The sequence below is a fragment of the Schistocerca piceifrons genome, chromosome 4, assembly GCF_021461385.2.
Source record: "Schistocerca piceifrons isolate TAMUIC-IGC-003096 chromosome 4, iqSchPice1.1, whole genome shotgun sequence".
Classification (NCBI taxonomy): domain Eukaryota; kingdom Metazoa; phylum Arthropoda; class Insecta; order Orthoptera; family Acrididae; genus Schistocerca; species Schistocerca piceifrons.
The window spans coordinates 442,362,917-442,384,562 of NC_060141.1; positions in this window are offsets into that span (position 1 = coordinate 442,362,917).

Sequence of the window (21,646 nt, forward strand, 5' to 3'; positions counted from 1 at the left end):
GCTCTGAAAAGCTAATCATTTGCATATCACAGCATCTTCTTCCTGTCTGTTAGATTTCGCGTCTGTAGCATGTCATCTTCGTGGTGTAGCAATTTTCATGGCCAGTAGTGTAGTTTATTGAAAATCGGCTGTGGCCAAATTCCTGTGTGCAGCTCACGGTTTCCAAGCTTGAATGTGCAGGTTACAATAGGTTGCAGACAAATCTACATACTTATACGTTTCTCTCTACTCGAAGAGCAACTAGAAATATTCGTCGTTCGCTCCGATGCACTCAGTGTGTCTGTGGAACATTGTTCCGGGACATTTGCCGTTTCCGAGGTTACACATGTTGCATGCAGAGGTTGCTCCGTAGCGTGAGATACGATCTAGGGGAGATTCGATATAAATCCAGCGCGGCCGGCGGCAGCGGCGATGACGGCATCAGCGGCAGGTTCGCGCATGCGCGATACGGCGGATATGGCCAGACTGGCGACCCTGCCGGTGATTGCCGGCATAATGCGGCGCGGCTCCCGGCGGCGGCTTTCACTATTCATGAGTCTGGCCCGGCCGGCGGCTGGCCCACCCAGCCGACGCCATTCATTAGCACGCACGAGATCTGGCCATTCGCTCAGCCGGCCATGAGCGCTGCCCCGCGCTACGCTAAATTATTTGCCCCCAAACAGCGTTGTGGTAATCACAAGCGCTTATTAAAATGTACGCTAAAAATGCGGATTAGGTGGTGCGGAAAGGAACCCAGCTGCGGGGAAATACGAAAACAGAATAATTTTCCAATACTTGACTGTAAAGTCAGTGTGACGGTACAAATAAAAAAAAGAGAAATTCGCGATAAAGAAGGAAGAGTAAGCGGGATACTGCCCGCCCGGCTAGTCGCGCGGTCTAACGCGCTGCTTCCCGAGCGGGAAGGCGTGCCGGTTCCCGGCACGAATCCTCCCAGTGGATTAGTGTCGGGGTCCGGTGTGCCGGCCAGCCTGTGCATCGTTTTTAAGGCAGTTTTCCATCTGCCTCGGCGAATTAGGCTGGTTCCCCTTACTCAGCCTCACAGTACTACGTCGGCGATTGCTGCACAAACTCTGTCTCCACGTATGGATACATTATCATGCAAACATTTGGGGCTACACTTCGTGTGGTATGTGACGTTCCCAGAAGAGGGGGCAGGGGGGGGGGGGAGGGGGATGTCCACTTGATGCCAAACCACGCAATGGTAACGGAGGGATGGGTGGACTACTGTGGCCTGATGTGGGGTTGTGAATCACTGAGGGCTACGGCGGGGTGAAGCCTCTCCGTCGTTTCTAACTCCCCGGGTCAATACACAATACACAAGCTGGATGCTAGCGTTGATTCTACAAGAATACGAAAAAAATTTATAAGCCTCTCGATATTCACCCTCTCGGTAGTAACTTTTTGCAATTTAACTAGACTACCGAAAATGTAAGCGTGCCGGCCGCGGTGGCCGAGCGGTTTTAGGCGCTTCAGTCCGGAACTGCGCTGCTGCTACGCTCGCAGGTTCGAATCCTGCCTCGGGCATGGATGTGTGTGATGTCCTTAGGTTAGTTAGGTTTAAGTTCAAAAATGGCTCTGAGCACTATGGGACATCTGGGGTCATAAGTCCCCGAGAACTTAGAACTACTGAAACCTAACTAACCTGAGGACATCACACACATCCATGCCCGAGGCAGGATTCGAACCTGCGCCGTAGCGGTCGCGCGGTTCCGGACTGAGCGCCTAGAACCGCTAGACCACCGCGGCCGGCAGTTAGGTTTAAGTAGTTCTAAGTTCAAGGGGACTGATGACCTCAGATGCTAAGTCCAATAGTGCTCAGAGCCATTTGAACCATTTGAATGTAAGTGTTGGTGGTCCCATGACGATTTTATCATTTGAAGTATGCCACTTCAGCCTCTTATCGTAGTTTCAAACTCATCGTTACATTTCCGAATGTGTGTCATAACTATCACCTACAAAAGAGAAAAGAGTGACAGTCGTTTCAGTTAAAACGTTAAAACGTCCGGGCTGAGAAGGCGAGGTCAGTATATTCACTCGTCTCCTGCGGGAGGCATCTGAAGAAATGAAACACTGCTAGTTGCGCCGAATATACCGGGTAAACATTAACAAAACTGACAAACTATGCGGACGGTTTCTTCACTAGAAATGGAGCGTATGGACATATGACCGGAAATGGACGGTGTGCGCTCAACGACAACAAATCGTCCCTGAACACATTACAGATCTCCATCTGCACGCACGTCATAACAGATGTTCGAAGTGGCTTCCATGGGGTGCTGTGCACTATTTCACACTTTGCATGATAGACTGCTTCATCAGTAAGGAGGACTGATGACGGCAACATTATAACTGTGGTGGTTTGTTGCAAAAACCATCGGCAAAATTCTTCCTGAAGAGAAAAATCCGCTGCTGATAATCCTTGCACTCGTTGCAGGTGATACAGCAGCGGCTGTCATGCAGGTTACATACAATCGCACTTTGGCTTACACTTTGTTTGCAGGCAATTTGCCTGAAGCTTGTAGTGAGGGTCGTCTCAATATCCTGTACAACCCATTCCTCCAAACGCGGCGTACGTGCCGCCTCCCTGCACGTTCGTCTGTCTGAAACGACCCATGATGATAGAGACGCCAAAAAAGGGCTCTAAATGTTGTGTGATGAGGTTGCTGTCTGTGACTAAACTTTTTTTGATCTAGCTATCCTGCCTCTCGACCGTTTGCAGCGGCTTGGCCGTACACGGCAGCGATGTTCAAAACGCCGCCCATGGTGCTTATTCCATTGTGCTGCTTACAGTACGCTGCTTCCATCACACAATCTGCAACATGCAACTAACACACGGCACGTGGTCAGAGGAACTTCCACTCGTCAGCGCCGCCTACCGGGGCAACGATGGATATCTGGACACATGTTCAAAAGACCTTTCTCCCTTCATTAGTTAGAAATCTGTCACTGCAGTTTGTTGGTTTTAGTAGTGTTTAGTCTTTATAAGTTATCATGAGTGGTATAGTCTCTCTCCGTAGCCGAGTGTTTTCCAACTCATGCTACCCTACAGAGGGCCTGGGTTCAATTCCCGGTATTGCCAGAAATTTTACGTTGTGGCAAGGTTACAGTGTATCTAAGAAACGTGAAGCCAACAAAGGCCAGGAATGCTCGGTGCGGACTCATTCCCTTTTATTTCACATCTTACTCTGTAGTATCATGGCTAATGGACATTTCGGAGCGGCGCCTCGATGAACCTTCCTCCGGGCACCATGGGCGGCGTTTTGAACATCGCTATTGATAGCATGACCTGACCAATCAAGGCCGCCTATCAATGAAGGTCTCCTGGACAATGTTATAACGATGGGCACGTGGGTACCCTTTTGTAGTTCGATTTCCATGTTATTACGTGGTGCCGAACGTTACGCCGAGCTGTTGATAGTTAGCTCTACCAGCAAGCATTCAGTGTACATAGATGCGCTTCCGTGTCTAGCTGTACGTAGAGACCCGGTACGCCCGTGTCCGGTCTCTGCGTATAGCTAGCCACTTCTGCCACAATCTATCAACAGTGTATCAGTTCTTCAGCAACACGTTGAGTAAAATACAATATATAAAGTATAAACTGTACTTGAGTCAACTAACCTTTTGCTTGGCTGTTCAGATTCCTACGGCGAAAGATCGCTTTGGCCACCTTCCACCCACTCACCATTCGTAATGGGGATGTAGCATTTGGCTTCTCGGATTATCTCGTCTGCCGATTCACATCATAACACAATGAAGCCATATGGCAGAATATGACGCAGCCGTCCGTGAGTACTGAGGATCACTGTAGAGCACATGCTTATAACGGAATGCGCGGTTGTTAACGAGATATGTAGAGATTGCCACCATTCTTCACGTGATCGGTGACATAGCTTTTACAATTAATTAATAGTTAGACATTCTCTTTTTGGGCATGTCGGCATTCACGTTATAGTTTAATTAAATCACTCATCATTTTGTTTAAAATTCCAACGGTGTTTTTAAAAATCTCCTTTCTATAAAATCACATAGAATACACATATTCTGATCTAAAACATTAATCAAATGAAGTTTTATATCGTATTCATCACAACATTAATCACGGTCCGCTGCGATCGACTTTTTTTGTCCAAATAGAAAGTTCCTCTTCCGCTCTCCTAAATCGCTATAAATACCTCTTTTTGTGGCTCCAAAATATATCTGGAACAACCGCACAGAAAATCACACACGCTAGCTGTCGTCAATATACAACTAATTCGGTTCAATTAATTAGCGGGACTTTCAACTTTCGTCGCAGCTGCCAGTGTTTTTACTGTGCATATTGTAACATTATGTGATTGCCTTATCATTTTAAATCATTCATTAATCGAGCAGTCGCTCGGCAACAGCTAGAGTTAGCAAATAATGTTGCGAGAATGTAAAAGGTGAACGACCTGTGACGTAACTCGTTTATTGTCGAAGCGCCGTCAGAGATGCAGTGAGTTATTGACTTTGAAAACCGCGGCGCGAAAAACGGACAGAAGAAGAACACTTTTATACTTTTTTTATGTACGAGATATTCTCGATGAACAGTTACTCATTCTTCTCTTGTCTCTTGTAACTTGTGTCGGACGCGCATGTCTTGCCGCCGTATTATTATCGTTAAAAATAATATTGTTTTAGTGTAAAGTAAATCTGCAATACTAAAAGTGCCTAGCAGTAGACGTATTGTGCGACGTGTATGTGAAAACGTCGAAGGAATTGTTTTCATTACGAGAAGTGCCAGTCAAAACGGCATCCATGTTAAATCCTTCATTGCAGTGTAAGTTTGTCTATTAATTGCCATAAATTCAGAGTTAAATTGAAGTGGTGTATGGACTATTTATTTAATATAGAATCTATGTCTCACTCCTTCATGAAGTTATTTAATTTTCTTTATATTTCTGCCAAATAGAGTGTTCACAAACACGAATTCTTTCGTCGAAATCGGACGGAAGTTGTATGCGGCGAAATATTTTCTCCGCGCCACATTCTACTGGTAAATGCATCATAAACTACGGTCCCTTAGGAAATTCATGTTGAGCTATCCAAAAATAATTATACACTCCTGGAAATTGAAATAAGAACACCGTGAATTCATTCTCCCAGGAAGGGGAAACTTTATTGACACATTCCTGGGATCAGATACATCACATGATCACACTGACAGAACCACAGGCACATAGACACAGGCAACAGTGCAAGCACAATGTCGGCACTAGTACAGTGTATATCCACCTTTCGCAGCAATGCAGGCTGCTATTCTCCCATGGAGACGATCGTAGAGATGCTGGATGTAGTCCTGTGGAACGGCTTGCCATGCCATTTCCACCTGGCGCCTCAGTTGGACCAGCGTTCGTGCTGGACGTGCAGACCGCGTGAGACGACGCTTCATCCAGTCCCAAACATGCTCAATGGGGGACAGATCCGGAGATCTTGCTGGCCAGGGTAGTTGACTTACACCTTCTAGAGCACGTTGGGTGGCACGGGATACATGCGGACGTGCATTGTCCTGTTGGAACAGCAAGTTCCCTTGCCAGTCTAGGAATGGTAGAACGATGGGTTCGATGACGGTTTGGATGTACCGTGCACTATTCAGTGTCCCCTCGACGATCACCAGTGGTGTACGGCCAGTGTAGGAGATCGCTCCCCACACCATGATGCCTGGTGTTGGCCCTGTGTGCCTCGGTCGTATGCAGTCCTGATTGTGGCGCTCACCTGCACGGCGCCAAACACGCATACGACCATCATTGGCACCAAGGCAGAAGCGACTCTCATCGCTGAAGACGACACGTCTCCATTCGTCCCTCCATTCACGCCTGTCGGGACACCACTGGAGGCGGGCTGCACGATGTTGGGGCGTGAGCGGAAAACGGCCTAACGGTGTGCGGGACCGTAGCCCAGCTTCATGGAGACGGTTGCGAATGGTCCTCGCCGATACCTCAGGAGCAACAGTGTCCCTAATTTGCTGGGAAGTCGCGGTGTGGTCCCCTACGGCACTGCGTAGGATCCTACGGTCTTGGCGTGCATCCGTGCGTCGCTTCAGTCCGGTCCCAGGTCGACGGGCACGTGCACCTTCCGCCGACCACTGGCGACAACATCGATGTACTGTGGAGACCTCACGCCCCACGTGTTGAGCAATTCGACGGTACGTCCACCCGCCTCCCGCATGCCCACTATACGCCCTCGCTCAAAGTCCGTCAACTGCACATACGGTTCACGTCCACGCTGTCGCGGCATGCTAGCAGTGTTAAAGACTGCGATGGAGCTCCGTATGCCACGGCAAACTGGCTGACACTGACGGCGGCGGTGCACAAATGCTGCGCAGCTAGCGCCATTCGACGGCCAACACCGCGGTTCCTGTTGTGTCCGCTGTGCCGTGCGTGTGATCATTGCTTGTACATCCCTCTCGCAGTGTCCGGAGCAAGTATGGTGGGTCTGACACACCGGTGTCAATGTGTTCTTTTTTCCATTTCCAGGAGTGTATTTTGAATAGGCATTTACTCTCCTCTGCAATGCAACTTCCGACTGATCAGACGATCTAACAAGAAACAGCCGCACACGGTCTGCGTTCGCAAATATGTTTCCACCGCTGATTATAGCTATATGTTACAGCACAAAAGTAAACATATTGTTATAATTAGCGACTACGAACGGGGACATTTATAACTGTATGTTTATGTATACACATTACGTAAACATATCGTTATAATATCTGTGATTCAGACTGGCCTGTTAACGAATGTGGATGTCAATGAATAATTTTCTGTTGGCCCGTGGCCTCTCAGTTCGTAATTTTTAACAGACGTAAACCCGGGCCATGACAGCCTTTATTGTAATGAGACTTTACTAACCAATAAATATCATCACCTTCGTTAAAAACAATAAAAGTATCATGCCTCCGATATCTCTGCTAATTCTGAGTGGTAAAATAAAATATTATATACAGGCAAAAGTTTCAAAAGAACAGTGCATTTTGCCCTCGAATTTAAAAATATATTCTATGTGTGATCGTTAACACCGAGTGGTTGCAGTTAAAGAGCAAATACTAACGAAGATCCAGTGTGGGCTGCAGTTACCGCATGCCAGCGAAAAGTGGTAGACATTCTAATGCTTTAATACAGCACCGTAAATTATATGTTCCAGTTTTGGCAACATGTGCAAATCAAGCGCTGTGAATCCAAGAAAGACGTATAGAAATATTTCCTTATGCATTGGGTTAGAAACGGGACGTAGACAGAAAACGGTAAACTAGTGAAAAAAACATACTGTTGATTTTATTTTTAACCGCCGCCGATACAATTTGTTCAGTATGAGCAGCGGAGATGTCGAGATGCTGCACCCATAAAACGACGCTCGCAGCAATTCCGGTGCAATCTGGGCAGTTTGGTGTCGCATACTAGCCTTCAGATGAAGTAAACACCTAACGTGTCCCTCGTAAATGTTCTTTTTTATGGTGGAATTGCCCTGCGGCAAAAGTCACATTGATTCAGATCAGTTGACCTTCCAGGCCACCGTCCAGAAAACCTCTGGAGATAACATGTTCGTGGAAGGTTGCACTAAAAAGAACATTTACTGGGAGAGAGACCTGAGGTGATGCCCCACCTAGCATAAAAACACTGCTATCCACACAACTGCTCTCTTACAGGGGAGGAACCACATGCTGTACAAGGAGACTCGATAACGTGCAGCCGTCATAGTTCACCCGATAGGCCCTCTGGATGTATTCTCTTCAAAGCAGAATGGACCGAGACTAAAGATGCTTATGAATACACATCATATAGTCATATAAGTCGAGTGCATTGGTCTTCGTGCACAACAGGTGGTTTAACGGTACTCCAAATTTGCCAATTCTGTATATTCACTGCGTTCTGTAGAGTAAAAAGCGCCTCGTCAATCCATATAATATTGACCGGCCACATGCAGTCAACTTTGATCCGGACCAGAAACAGAAGAGCAAATCCAGAACGTTGGTGCGAGTTGCGAGGTTTCAGTTGCTGCACATTCTGGATCTTGCACAGGCACGAGTGTAAAATAAACCTCAAAACTTTTCGTACTGTTGACCAAAGGACAGAAAGTTCTTGTGACACTGCACGAGCAATAGCACTGCCCGGGCTACGTGCTATGTAGTCGCTTACAGTAGCAGCAACCGCGTCCAAAGCTCCCACCGTGATAGGACGCCTTCCTATTCCAAATACCACATCAAGGTCGTCCCATTTTTTTGAATTTCAGTATCTACTTCGTTACATCATCTAATATCACGCCTCTCCTCAGACCCTTAAGTCGGTGATAGTCTCTCACTGTATTACTGTCATCGTTGTCGGGAATTGGTTTGACTAACGGCATACGCTCTCTCTTACCGATAGCCATACTGTTCCCTCACATTACGACTTGTCAAATGGCAGCGTGAATGTCATACCGCCATAAAGTGCACAGCACCAGATCTTCACCTATTGACCATAATTGGAACTAATTTATTTTCCAGTGTAAATCTATTTCGCGATAACGCATTAGCTTATCTGCCATGAGTAGCCGCATTTCAGTTATAATCACCCGGTGATTTATAGTACCGCATTTGGGCCACGACTCTGAGTCCGACATCGCCCATACAAGCCATATGTATTAGAGGTTTGCGCCTCTATAAGGGTATCGGATCAGTATCCACACTTAATATAAATAATAATAACAGCTCATTCCAGATGCTCTGGACGTTACAGTTTCTCGCCAACGCTAGAGGATTGTCAGGCAGAATGTGGGCGCTTTCAAGACATAGGAGTGAGTCACTCGTTGGCTAGTGCTCAAGACTGGTGCTCACGCTACTGTCAAGAAATGCGAACAGAATATTATTTATGAAGAGCAAATGATTTGTTTTAAGAGTATATATTTGACTCGTAATATTAACTGAATGTGAATAGGAAATAATTTTGGAAGCTCATTGTGAGGGGTATAGAGCTATTTGGAGTGCGAAGACAGAAGAGCTATACGTGTAAGACAGCATATGACAACCTACGTTTTTTATAGGCAACCGTGTATCAAAGTTGGATACTGGAGGAAGACATAAACTATTTCGGTCGAAAAATCTAAATATATATTCGTAACGCATGCTATAGGAAAGGAGCTGACATATGTGGCTATGTAGGACGAGTTGTGTAGAAATGATGTGAGAGAGACTTGTAAGATCCCATAACGGTATCTATGTGGAACACAACTATGTTTATATTGGATGCCTTTTAGTAATTTCCAAATAATCGCTGTATATAGTTCCCTATACGCACAGGATGCAGTACACAGGATGGTTTAGGCATAAGGTTTAATTCAGTACCGCGAAACGTGTCTGATATGACGATCTTCTTTCAGTCGTCAGGTTGCCACAAACCTGAATGAACGTTATTAATCTAAGAAGTGCTGGGGGAAGAGGGGTTACACGAAGTAAGGTACTGTGAACGTTATAGTGGAAATGGATATTTTCCGTTCAGTGGGAGAAACCACTACTTCATGGAACACAGGAACACACTGTTGGAAAAATTCGTACATTAACGTGTCACCATTTGAGTTTGGAACGACATAGAAGTGACGTCGTCGGATATTGAATCAAGTATATTGGAAAAGAGGAATATTTACCTACTATTATGGCGAGCAGAGACTGATCCCAAAATTTCTACAGCTCAGACAAAGCATGAAATACGTGTTTGCTAACATTTTATCGTAGTTAAAAATGTAGTATGCTAGACCGATTGGAACACACCCCTGAAGGTACACTTGCACAATAGCTGACGACGCAGCCTGTGATAGTCAGAGCTTCAGGGCTGGGACTGCGAGTAGGGAAGCGCCACGCCAGTGACCCAAATGCTATTGACTATAATGCACCACTAGACTCAGCCAGAATCAGTTACTTACTTCTAACCACATCACATGCTGTGCTGCAGATTGCGAAACCTGTCCGGACCCTTTTTCTTGTCAGTGTTTTCCGTAAATTCCTCTCCTCGACGATTCTGCGGAGAACCTCCTGTTTTCTTACCTTCTCAGTCAAGCTAATTTTCAACATTCGTCTACAGCACCTCATATAAATGCTTCAGTTCTCTTCTGTTCCCCAATTTCCAAGGCCAATGTTCCACTAACATGTAATTCTGTGCTCCGGACCTATATTCTCAGAAATTTATTCCGCAAATTATGCCCTATGTCTGATAACCGTAGTCTTCTCTTGACCAGGAATGTCCTTTTTGCCATTTCTAGGCGGTGTTTTATGTCCTCCCTGCTCCCCCCATCATGGGTTAATTTGCTGCCTATGTAGCAGAATTCCTTAACTTCTATTACTTCGTGGTCTTCAATCCTGATGTTAAGTCTCTCACTGTTCTCACATCTGTTACTTTTCATTACTTTCGCCTTTCTTCGATTTTCTCTCAGTAGACAGTCTGTACTTATTATGCTGTTCATTCCATTCCACTTTCACTTAGGATAGCAATGTCAGCATCGAATCCTATCACTGAAATCGTTTCACTCTGAATATTAATCCCGCACTTGAATCTTTCTTTTATCTCCGTTATTATTGCTGCGATGCACGGACTGAACTGTAGAGACGAAGGAATAAATACGTGTCTTTGCCTTTTTTAATCCGAGTATTTCATTCTTGGTCTCCTACTTTGTTGTTACGTCTTGTATACTTGGGGAGTATAACGCAGCTGTGTCGCAGATCTACTAAACGCCGAAATCCTGTGGGTACAGTCGTTTGACTACAAATAGTGGTTAATACGAGAGACCAATAGAGAACACTGCTCAATATGGCAGTCAGTCCAGATTAAAACTAATACCGCCACACAACAAATATTAGAAAAGACGTTATTAGAGATGACAGTCGCTAATGCTTGTAAGTTAAACATCATTACAATAAGTGACACTTCAAAAATCTTATCACACTCACTAAATCATATGATGAGTTATTGTTAGTTATCATAAACAAGCTTACGTATCTGATCGAGACTCGACTAGGCATAAAAAGACGTAAACTTAGAAGTTTTTACCAGTGTCAGTTTTCAAGGGCAAATGTAACAATGATACGTTTAGCACTCCAACGGGAACCTCTTGAAGAGTACATTGCCCCTGAGAAGTAACCACTAAAATTATGTAATAAAGTACAACGCTATGATGCAAAGTAGTGGGTGCTGGATAGGGAGTAAACCTAGTAATTATATGAATTGTTAACTACGCACAGTTAGGAGTCAGGTATTAAAAATGTTAATTAAAACGATGATACGAATGATTTTTGCCTGACAGGGATCCAAATTCGGCACCTTTCGCTATTGTCCTACAGTTACGAATAGACATGAAACATTTGTTGTTTCTTCGCCATTAGTTAGATGTGCACAAGTTCGATTAGAGGTAACGAAGCAAAGGTTCTGGGCTGTCTGCAACTCATGCTTCAGGAATATCGTCGTTGTTGACTCCACACGAAGAGTTATGAATATCAAATTCTCTTTCACTAATAGTTATAACTGAGCCGTTCGTAGTTACCTGGAGTAGTCTGGCATCGTGAGGAAACAAGGAAACGATGTGAGGTATCATCTCGAAGGGTTCAAATACAGAGAAAACTTCGAACTGGAGCTCGAATCCCAGTCCACTGCCAATATTTCCAAGACTTCAAGGTAACTTACAATAATAAATGAAGGACCTATATGACCTTACACGGTAATTGTTCTGTGAAGTAACATAATATTACTAGTGCAAAAAAATATACTAGGGACAGACTTTCTGCAAGCGGTGATTTCCGCCTCTGGCAGCCAAAAATAACCCAACACGGTTCCAGCCAGCAGCGAATGGACATGTTTTATGCTGATTTGGAACCGCAGCACGATCCTGTGTTCTTCACTTGGCCTTACTGGAGATATGGAGGGTCTGCGGCAGTTAAAAATAGGTACTCAGAGCGGGAATCGCACCCTCACCTAACCCATTCTACGTTAGCCCCAGTCCAATTAGTCACCGAATTTCAGATGCGTTAGCATCATGATTTTGTCAACAGACGGTGGGAGATTTGTTAACTTCCACTTCAGCTGTTGCTGTGAATAAGCTATTCGTAATCTAGTAGCCATCGTCGTGCAGTGCGAAGGCCAAGAAATGATACCTACCTCATCCTTTTCTTTGGCCCGCCCGGCTAGCCGTGCGGTCTAACGCACAGCTTCCCGAGCGGGAAGGCGTGTCAGATTCCGGTACAAATCCGCCCGGCGGATTAGTGTCAAGGTCCGGTGTGTCCGCCAGCCTGTGGATGGATTTTAAGGTGGTTTTCCATCTACCTCGGTGAATGCGGGCTGGTTCCCTTTAATGCGCCTCAACTACACTATGTCGGCGATTGCAGCGCAAACACGGTCTCCCCATACGCGTACACCTTAATTGCTCTACCACGCAAACATTGGGGTTACACTCGTCTGGAATGAGGCGTTCCCGGAAGGGTCCACTGGAGACCGAACCGCACAATATCTCTGGGTTCGGTGTGTGGCGGCGGTGAGGTGAGTGAACTGCTGTAGCCTGTTGTGGGGTTGTGAACCTCGGAGGGCTACGGTGGTGACGAAGCCTCTCCATTCTTTCTAGATTCTCAGTCCAATAAATACATACATACATACATACATCCTTTTCCATTCAATTGTAAGCCGTATTCCGTCTGTCTGCTAACAATATCAGACTGGCCCCAGGACAAAGACTGTTTCGTTCATTTTCACATCGGCCACTAATACAAAAATCTTGCGGAAAAAGGTTTGTTTAAGGGCTCATGAGTGTTTGTCATGATAAGACTAATTTCAGGTCCATCAGCCAGTGGCTGTTTAATACAGGTCGGCGTCCTCCCAAGTGATCACGACGCATCGGGCGTAGAGCATATAATGTTCAGCGATTTTTCCTGCAGCCGAATTAGCAATTATAACATTATCTAACGTTGCCTATAATATAATACTGTATTTCAGTACGTTACGTTGCCATTCTATACGGCATGTAGCCATAGGGGTATTCAACTATGGTCTCATTTTGTTCAAGTTCATAGTACAGCTCGCGCCATGACAACTTGAATAGTTTATGCATTAGAAACCGGAGTCTAAAACTGAGTAAACTCTAACATTTCTGACTTTGTATTCTAATTGTTTAACTTCTCATGGTTAGGATTCACTGTCATATAATATTTCTTAAAAGATATCATAGCCACCGTTGACTGTATGAAATATTTATTATTACGATTGCAATTTCAGTCTTACGGTCATTTTCAAGTAACACTGCAAAAGTTACATTCTATCAGAATATAAGACTATCTGAAATGAGTACATGTCGTCGTCAAAATGCAACCTTTTGAATGCGGAAGTCCCACAATATCCGATGAGCACGACACTTATTACACTGTAAAATGTTGTTAAAATGTGCTGAATTGTCAATGTTACCATCGTTCTAATAATCAGTCATAATTGATGACGACATGTACTCACGTCGGGTAGTCTTATGTTCTAACAGAATGTAACTTTTGCAGTTTTACTTGAAAATGGCCCTAAGGCCGAAATTGCAATCGTAATAATAAATATTTCATACAGTCAACGGTGACAATGATGTCTTTTAAAAATATTCTATCTGTGTTTAATAAAAGGGTGAAAGCAGTGGACTGCAAGGAAGCAGCAAAAATGGTGGGGGGGGGGGGGGGGAATATCCAAAGAGTTCTTATCCCGCCATCTCTTACATTAAATTACACACAACCTAGCTGACGTGTAGTGAATCTGAAAGATGTAAGAGGCTACCGGAAGATTTCTGTTTGAGCGCGTTGCTGCAGCGTATATGCAATGTCGAGCGACTCCGATGCGCATAGCTTAGCACCGACATGTAGGCAAGCAGTTAGTGTGGCGTTCCTGTGGTTCAGACGTGCTTGCGGTAATGCGGAAACGTGAGCTATGTCAACGTTATTACCGAATGCGTCCAAACAGGACCAGACGTGCTCCTATTCTTTTCTTTGCTGCTGAAGGACAAACAGTGATCGACATCCATTGGAGATTCAAGAATATGTATGGAGCAGCCTGTCGGTAGAGAACAGCAGCCGTTGTGTTATGTTGCGAGGGATACTACTGCTGTATCATAAGACACGTCCCCACATCACAAATGTCATTATACGGCAGTTACACGGTTGGTAGACACTCGAGACCCCTGCTGTCCAGATCTCTCCTCAAGCGTTTGCCACACCTTCGGTCTCTAAAAAAAGGCTCTGAACGATCGAAAATTTCTGTCGGACGATGATGTTCAGCAGACAGTTACAACATCTTCATGCAACAGGACACTGTTTGTCATCATACTGGTACCCTTATCCTGTTGCGTCGGGATGATTGCCTCAGTGCCCACGGCGATTTTACCTAAGTGACATACCGATTCTGGACTGCACGCCCTTGGAAAGGAAACTTTTTGAGCTCCCCTTATATTTCGATTTTTAATCATACAACAGAAAACGGATACGCACTAACAATAGTCAACAGCTCTATCGATTGATTTAAACTATCGATATATCGACAGCACTATCGGCTGTCGCCTGACCCTACTTTGACCAAGAAAAGCTGTGGGTCAGTTGTTTTGTTTATCATTTCAGTTCTTCTTGCAACTGAATTTAATATGAATGCTGCCATTTACTGTTTCTAAACTGTATGCTGTTCTGATAGTTCCTAATTATGGATAAGTTTGTAAAAAGACAGAAGGCGAAAACCAATCTTTATGCATCCACTTGCCGTATAAGAATTTAAAAATGTGTAGGCACTTTGATAATAGCCTCATTACCTATCTATAGTCGTTATCTGGAGATGGTTAGAAGACTGGGGTTGCAATCTTTCAGTATTTCACAGGGCATCGGAGCGGTAAACATAATTACGATTATCATCAAAGTTACATCAGTGCATAAAAATGTACCTTAATTTGTCTATGATGCCCCAAGATTGCGTTGATCAATAGAAATATAGACCAGACGGCAATGGTTGTATTTCTTTAAAAATTTCGCTCAAAATTCTGTTGTTGTCAGTCCAAATGGCACATATCCCAAATCTGGTCACCCTGGCGGTATTCATTTAAGAAAATCGGTTCTGATCGGCCTACGAGACAATGGAGGGAGGTTTCTGGAAAGCGAAATGGGTTTGTAATGACAGGGCTGCTTGAATTTGTCCGAACCGACTGTGCTCTGGATCCAGAATTCCATCTTTTGTTGTGATATATTTCATGTTATTTGGAAACCATATACATCATCAAGTTCTTCCATATTATCCACTGAGTAGGGTAGCTGTTTGCTTTTAGGCACTGAGGTAGCAGTAACTGGATTGGGAGGGGAGGTGTTTCTAATCTACCAGCTGGCAACCTTGAAAATGGTTTACAGTGGTTTCCCATTTTCAATTGAAGCAAATGTAGGGCTTGGTGCCTTACCAGAAATCACAGCCATTTATGACCGAATTCCTTTCATTCCTTACAGATTTTAATTCCTTTAAAAATGCAAACCCTCTGATTAAATGAAAAGATTAACATCGAAGCCAGGCTGATCTCTTCGGAGACTCCAAGACTAGAAGCCATATTTACATTGAAAGGTAGCTAGCGATCGTCATTTTGTACAATATATCTCTGCATAAAGGTGAGTCGTATGTGTAACAGCGATATATCGTATCTTCGAGTTTTACTATGAGAAAGATGTTCTGCTGTGCAATGTCACATTCGTAATAAACTTGGAACAGTGAGTCCAATCGTCTCAACTCTAACTTATTTGTAAATAAACCTCATATAAACGACAACGTATGTCTACATCGTAGATGGGTTTATTAGCATCAAAGACGGCGTAACTTCATTATCACCGGCCGAAGTGGCCGCGCGCTTCTGGCGCTGCAGTCTGGAACCGTGAGACCGCTACGGTCGCAGGTTCGAATCCTGCCTCGGGCATGGATGTGTGTGATGTCCTTAGGATAGTTCGGTTTAACTAGTTGTAAGTTCTAGGGGACTAATGACCGCAGCAGTTGAGTCCCATAGTGCTCAGAGCCGTTTGAACCATTTTGAACTTCATTATCATGGATAAATACAAACTCATCTATGAAGTCACATACATTGGAAATCAAGATGTAATTAATGCGTGAATCAATGATAATGTCCCGAAACAGTAGCTCATAGTATTTTTACATTCCGTGTTATTTTGTAAAAAAATAATCTATAGTCTCAAGATGTGTTGAAATAATAATTTTCAAAGCAGTTCTTGATCGCTTAGAGAAACAAGAATTTTATTCAAGTGAAAGATTCTTTACAAAATTTTAGACTGATATCAGGAACTTTGTATGCTTTGATAAACTGAAGTAATTCTGATCCGGTTTCACATAAGTCGTAAATTTAAGTACAAGGCTGCAGTAGGAGAAGGATAGCTATTTTCAAGAGAGATCTGAACCCTTTTAACTTCATAAGTTACTCATCTGAACCTTAAGATTCTTCTGCTCTACAACAGTAAATCTTATAAGTCTGAGCTATGTTTTTTTAACCAAGCAGCAATACATATACTCGAGTTTGAATCTGTTAATGGCGATTGATTTCCAGGTAAAGAAATATTTAATTCCACATTACTATACGCACTGTTGAGAAGAATTGTTACATTTTCTTAAGAAAAGCTTTCCGTCCTTAATTTTATGGAAAAATACTATTTGTAAGAAGGCCTCCCAAAAGCAAATAATATACATAAAATAAATAAATAAATGTGGTTTCAGAATAAAATGAAAAAGAAGGGACTTTTTAAGGTTCTCTTTAACAAAGCGTGCCTCCTTTTGACAAAATTCTGGCAACGCATTTGAGTGGAGGCACTTCGAAACTGTATGCCCTGTATGAAGTTACTGCTATCGAAATAGTGTAGTAGAATCGTTTCAATTACATTCACTTTGAGGTAACTTCATTGCCACATTCAGGAAGACAAACTAGTGTCGATGAATGACGTTTCAGCAATTTACTTCTATGGTCAATGACTTTGACAAGCGTGATGACCAATTAACTTTATTGTGACACTAGTCTTCAGTAGTTGCATTCAAATTTAAAGAAAGGATTACGGTACAACATCTGATCGAAAAAGAGATTAGATGTGAAGGAGAACCTCAAACGGGGAAGGATGGGGAAGGGAGTCGTCTGTGCCGTTTCAAAGGATTGATCCAGGAATTTGCCGTAGTAAATTTAAGGAGGTCACCGTAAACCTAAATCAGTGAACCCTGTAGATATCTTCACGAGGAGAAAATAGCGGGTAAGGCGTAAGAACCATTATCTCTAACGAGGACTTGCCTACGTCCACAAAATGTATTGTCATTAATATACATCTGGTGGCACAAAGAAGGTGTTTTGTGTTACGAACTGCTTCACAGGGATGTGTCCTCCACAGTTTTGTTGTCAATGAATGAGATGCCTTCCTGTTGGAGAGTAACAAATGCGACCTGGAAGGCAGCAGCAAGGAGCTTAGCTGGCAAACACTCCTACCCTGTGTCTTCTAATCTGGCACCCGTGTATTCTTATTTTTCCCGCTCCTTATCAATCAACCAATAAGAAAGTTAGTTTTTGGTGTTTGTTTGTTTTTGTTTTGTTTTTGCGATTGCATTTTACATGTAACTTAACTCAAAATCAGCAAGTTTCTACACGCATGGCATCAGAAAACTACCCGCAATCTTCAGACGGTTTTTGATAACGAATCGAATTTCTTGTTACAAATTCTGTGATTTTTTTGTCTAATTTGCTTCATATCCTAACGGGAAACGCTATGAATATGCACTACGCTAATACAATTCGTGTCTTATCACAATGTCTTACAACAAAAGGCCCCCTAAATGAAATATGAAATTTTTTGTCGTTCTAAAGTACCTTTACCAGACTACATAGTGGATACGACAATGTGGCTGTGAGATTAGTTGCTAAATGAAACACAGGTAACGCAGTGTTCAGTGACACGGTTTCATTAACAGATTTGTGTATTTTCAGTAGCAGTTTCGCATTTTTTTTACGTTTCTTACCTCTAGGTCTACTGGATGCCTAACGTAGTGAGATGTCTGATGATGAAAAAATTTCTAAAGATGTCATTCTGAGTTCCATATAACTGTAGCTCTGTCACAGATGAGACAAAATGTTACAATCGCACCGGTTTGAAATTGAGAGCTACTGGCTCTTACTCTTTACGGTGTGTCGTCATTTTCATGGAGCAAGCGAACAACTGCAGCATTCATCGCCTCCTCATTTCCGTTGCGATGGCTCATACAGATAGTTCGCAATGTAAACAACGAGATTAGTTGTAGTTGCTGCGTGAAAGTAATCTCCCCTGGTAAATCGAGAACACTCCACAGTGGAATTCATTCGGCATCGTTCATTGGTATACCGCGACTATATCAAGTGAATGTTACAAGATAATTCTCTTTCATTCCAGGAAGTAGCAAAGCTGTAACAGCGTCACTAAACATATTTCACTATGTTGTCATGACCCTATCATAGTCGTAGCAAGACGACTATGTTTCTACAGGCAATGTTTTTCTTCAGTAGGCCAACGCTTTAGGAGTGCATCTTGTGCATCAACGATACAGCGGCTTAATTAGTTTTCCTACGACGTCATCGGGAGTATTCTAGTATTTCCAGTATAAGAAATCACCCTCACTCTTCTAATGGCCTTGTCATACAGGGCGGAAGAGCAGACAGAGGTTCAGGGAACACTCTTGTCCTTAGGGTGGAGAATTTCATCTAAAGGCTGAAGAATCAGCAATGATCAACGGCATGAGGACGCAGAAGGTAATGGAAACCACGGGACATGTAACCCATAATTCTAGAAGTCAATCGTCGGTGACGTGTTTGGAGGCAACCCGGTCAGACTGAACGCCTTAGACACACTGTCCAGTGAGTGCAGCAAGTTGGAGGTTCCCTGCTGGTTTGGGGTGGCATTATGTGGGGCTGACGTGACGCCGCTGGTGGTCATGGAAACCGCCGTAAAGGCTGTACGACACGTATACGCACCCCTCCGACCGATAGTGAAACAATATCGGCAACATATTGGCGAGGCATTGGTCTTCATGGACGACAATTCGCGCCCCCATCGTTTACATCTTGTGAATGACGTGCTTCAGCATAACGCCATCGCTCGACATGAGTGGCCAGCATGTTCGCCAGACGTGAACCCTATCGAACATGCTTGGGATCGATTGAAAAGGGCTGCTTATAGACGTCTTGACCCTCCAACCACTCTGAAGGATTTACGACGAATCGCCGTTGAGGAGTGTGACAACCAGTACCAACAATGCCTAGGTGAACGTGTGGATAATATGCCACGACGAATACGGGCATGCACCAATGGAAGAGGACATGCTACTGGGTATCAGAGGTACCGCTGTGTGGACCAACACCTCTGAAGGTCTCACTGTATGGTGGTACAACATGCAATGTGTGGTTTTCAAGAGCAATAAATAGGGCAAAAATGATGTTTATTTTGATCTATATTCCAATTTTCTGTACAGTATCCGGAACTCCGGAACCGAGGTGATGCAGAATTTATTTTGTTGTGTGTATAAGATGTATATATTTAACAGGAAAAATTTGTGACTGGGACAATCTGTTAACTAATGAGATGTTGCCTTCACAGTGAAAATTTCTATAAAGTAATTGTTCCATTGGCAAATTTGCTTCAAGAATGGAAACATCGAAATCGCATGACAAGACGAATTGTTCTTCCTTTTGCAAATGGCTACACGAATAATGGTAAGCTGTGGTGTGAAACAAGGTAGGAGGGCAAAGGTATTGGAAGAGTTCCATTAATGACAGTAATAGAGGATCTACCAATGGAAGAACCCTGAGTGCCCACACCAAAAATGAGGGAGCAACCAATGCATTAACAAACCTTTTGCTACGGATGGCAGATATTTGCTGCTCTGGTGGGCTGAGTCAGCCTTTTTCCTCTGAAGAAATTTTGATAGGTCTAATTGCTTTTTATTGGCTAATCGACAGAACTAGCTGCCTTCGTCACCTGATTTGAAGGTCCCAAGCGGTTTGGCTCCTCCTGTTAAACAACTTTTGTCCCCAAGTGTCTCCGGCATCTGGCTTTAACGTACACACCATTCATCTGACCAGTTATTAAAAGTAATTTTTTTTCATAATGCGGGGCCACAGTCATAATATATATCTTTAAAGTCAGCACCGCCATTAGACTGTAGTTTATATACAGTGTTACATTTAAACTCACACAATCATGATTTCGTCTTCAAAGTTCCATTATCAAGTGTTTTCTGAAAAGCAGGTTCGAAAATAACAGTGAAATACATACAATTGATATAAACGTATAAGCATCCATATTTATAATGCTTACTTACAAGTGTTATAAATTCCCTAAGATAGCATACTGTCATATTAAAATACACTTTTAGACACATTGTCTAAGAGTCGATATATCTGGCAGAGCTTACTGCTTTGTTTCATTACTGAGTACACCATCTTGACGGAATGACAGTTGGCTAAGTGTCAAATCGTCAATGTCAAAGAAATTCCTGTTATAAGCAGGTGGCCTTTTTTAGTCTTTGGACTCAGTGTCCGGTAGGATAGGAAAGGTCTTTTTCTTCGTCGGATTGTACCACAGTTGGCCTCGAGTTCTTGGAACGTCGCGCGGCTCAGCTGAAGGCACTAATGAATACGAGAGACACCGCTTCTCTATGAGAATATAAGGACCTGCAACAATTCGAAGTACATACTGCGTAGCGTACGGAATAGAGGCGTAAAATTCTATGACCTCATCGTCAGGTACGTACATCTGAATACGATCATGCTAAAGCCAATCTACATGAAATGCGAGACTGTAAAAAACTTAATAATAACATCGTATTAAGAGCTTGGACGTTAAATAAAAGCCGCGCTGGATTAGCCGAGCGGTCTAAGGCGCTGGATTCATGGACTGTGCTCCCGGCGGAGGTTCGAGTCCTCCCTCCGGCATGGGTGTGTTTGTCCTTAGGATAATTTACGTTAAGTAGTGTGTAAGCTTAGCGACTGATGACCTTAGCAGTTAAGTCCCATAAGATTTCACACACATTTGACCATTTTTGTTAAATAAAATGTTCTGTTCCTTTTATTTTACAGCTAATGACTGTGTTGTTTTATAAGCATTTATGCCTTTCACAACTGGTGATTAATTTGAGTCTAAGATGGTCATTAAGTAACCGAAACTAGTCATCATGCGTGACAAATTCCAACTGAGACTGTTAAAGTAAATTATTTAATTCACTAAATAAAAGCACTCATAATGTTGATATTTATGCGGAAACCACGAAAGCCTGCGTGCCGAGAAAGCTATGTAAAACACAGCTACAGGAATCAAGATAGGCAAAACTGTTAAATAACTCAGGAACCAAGAAGGGAGGAATATTAATGTTTAACGTCCCGTCATCAATGAGGTCATTAGAAACGGAGCACAAGTTCTGATAAGAGAAGGAAATTTCAAAGGAACCATCCCAGAATATACCTGAAGTGATTTGGGGAAATCACGTCAAAATTAATTCAGATTTGCCGCTCTGCTATTTGAACCGTTGTCCTCCAGAATGTGAGTCAATTGTGCTAATAATTGAGGAGTAGAGGCTCTGATGGGTATGAGGATATATACAGGCTGAACATTAATAAAACCGAC